The 2,500-nt window shown below is 56.4% G+C and overlaps 1 non-coding gene across 1 annotated transcript in view; it reads left to right on the top strand.

The window, feature by feature from the left end:
- The first annotated feature begins 2,392 nt into the window (after nucleotides 1-2,392).
- LOC124731738 overlaps nucleotides 2,393-2,500 on the top strand; it is a 1,909-nt gene continuing 1,801 nt past the window's right edge. Inside the window, exon 1 of the ribosomal RNA XR_007008451.1 lies at nucleotides 2,393-2,500. This exon is cut by the window's right edge and continues 1,801 nt beyond it. This is a non-coding gene — a ribosomal RNA (small subunit ribosomal RNA).

The raw sequence follows: 2,500 nt of genomic DNA, 5'->3' as shown, positions 1-2,500 counted from the left end.
CGCCTCTAATAAGCCAAAGGTGCATCCTGACGTGACAAATCTGATCATGTCACAAGCATTCACTTACTATAATCACTATCAACGAACCTGCTCCCCCCCCTTACACCTTTCCTTACAACAACGTGTAACCTAACCTAACCTAACCTAACCTATGTTGTGCCTTAACCTAACCTATGTTGTGCCTTAACCTAACCTATGTTGTGCCTTAACCTAACCTATGTTGTGCCTTAACCTAACCTATGTTGTGCCTTAACCTAACCTATGTTGTGCCTTAACCTAACCTATGTTGTACCTTAACCTAACCCATGTTGTACCTTAACCTAACCCATGTTGTACCTTAACCTAACCCATGTTGTACCTTAACCTAACCCATGTTGTACCTTAACCTAACCCATGTTGTACCTTAACCTAACCCACGTTGTGCCTTAACCTAACCCACGTTGTGCCTTAACCTAACCCACGTTGTGCCTTAACCTAACCCACGTTGTGCCTTAACCTAACCCACGTTGTACCTTAACCTAACCCACGTTGTCCCCTAACCTAACCCACGTTGTCCCCTAACGTAACCCACGTTGTCCCCTAACGTAACCCACGTTGTCGCCTAAACCTGCTCTGTAATTGTTATACGACTCGTTCAATTAGTGTAGTGTTGCCCACCCGCAACCCTCGCAATATAGTTCGCTACTCGCACTGCCCGCTCCCCTGTGTATCGCTTCATGTTAAACACCTTGCAAGTCTTGCTCACTTTCCACATGCTCCTGCTGTACACTGTAATGTGGATGGCAGCAGGACGTACATGCCGCCCCTCCCCACGTCCCCACCTTGCCCCCTGCCTTCGCAAGCTGGTTGGTGAGAACTTTGCATGTTCAATGCCCTTCGCATGCGACGTACTCAGGCTACGTTGTGGTGCGGCCTGTGTCAACTGTCCGCTAATGTCGTACGCGTAAACCACAATCTGTACTGCACATTCGTCCTTATGTACTGAATGATACATCGTGGCACATGTGTGACCGTACAACGACTGCGCCCAAAAACGGCGGACCATACAGTGCAAATATTGTGCACGCAGCTACGTGTCGTCTCCCTATGAGAGCTGGATTGCAGTGTGGTACGCCATAGAGACGTGTGGGAGGAACGGACGCCGTGGATGGCGATCAGCATGAGCTGTCTGTTGATGTATTCGGACCTAGTCGTCTCTCCTCACACACCGTGATGGCATGGTGCACCGCGTTCCATATCTGCGACATGCTACAGAGGCCGGTTGACAGTCGTTCGAGCAATGGACATCGCATACGTACGGGGGCCACCTTCCACGTATTGTCTAGGCGTGCACATTTTGTTGCGTGTATGTGGGCAGACGTAGTGTGGCGTGACACCTGACACAGGCATGCAATAATCGTTGAAGTTGCAAATGGCGATGGACGCCTGCGTTTTCTGGTGAAGTTACGCAAATGAACAAATGGTAACCTGTTGTGGTGCGGTTGTTCTCGCTAGGGGTGAATCGGTGATGGCGACGATAGGTTGAGGTACTAACCGGTTGTTCCAGCGATACCCACCATGCCGACGAAACTGAACGGCATCTGGGTGTGAAGCGATACGCGGCGGTGGCTGGGTGGGACCGTCCCCGGCCGGTGAGGGGGCGCCTCCCGGCGTGCTGGCCGCGCGGTGCGTGGGCGCACGCGCTACAGCCGGCTGGTGGGGGCGGCCAGTGGCAGGCGCGCCGGCCGACGGACGCGGCAGGCGTCGCAGCTGCGCGCCGGCGCACCCTGCGCGCGGCGCCGTGCGGCCAAAGTAGGTCCTCGCGGGCCCGGTGCGAAGCGCGGTGGACATCTTCAGTGTGCTGGTCCGATTGAGGACTGTGTGCGTTGAGGATGCGCCGCCGCCCGGCGCTCGGCGCCGCGACGCCGTCTGCTGCTCGGTCGCCCCAGCGGTTCTCGCTGGTGGTTTGTATCGCAGCTGTGCGGATGTGTTGGCGCGTGCGCTGTGCTGGGAGAGTTCGCTTCGGCACCCAAGTGGGGCTTTTGTCCTTCTGTGGCGCTGGCGTTGGAGCTGCCGGTCACCGTAGGTGGCGCGTGTTGTCTCCCGCCGGCAATGCCACGACAGCACGCTCCCGGGCCTCTGTCGGCAGCGGCAAGCTCAGTTGGGAGCACGGGTGGTCGCACCGAAAGCGTCTACTCGCCTAACTCCGGGCGATTGCGCCTCTCTCGAACCCGACCAAGTACTTGGGACGGCGCTGCGCGCCGCCGGGACCTGAGAGGGTTTCGAGGTGTATTGTGCAGGGGAGCTCAGCCTCCTCCTGTTTGCAGAATGATTGAGCGGACGCTTGCGTGTTCGCGCGGGCCCCCGGGACACACTCCCGGGCGGCCGGCTGCTCAGCTCTAGTTGACGCAGCTCCCTGGTTGATCCTGCCAGTAGTCATATGCTTGTCTCAAAGATTAAGCCATGCATGTCTCAGTACAAGCCGCATTAAGGTGAAACCGCGAATGGCTCATTAAATCAG

Source organism: Schistocerca piceifrons, unplaced genomic scaffold, assembly GCF_021461385.2.
Source record: "Schistocerca piceifrons isolate TAMUIC-IGC-003096 unplaced genomic scaffold, iqSchPice1.1 HiC_scaffold_1300, whole genome shotgun sequence".
Classification (NCBI taxonomy): Eukaryota; Metazoa; Arthropoda; class Insecta; order Orthoptera; family Acrididae; genus Schistocerca; species Schistocerca piceifrons.
Note: the sequence above shows the minus strand (reverse complement) of the source record. Positions and strands in the feature narration are given on the sequence as shown.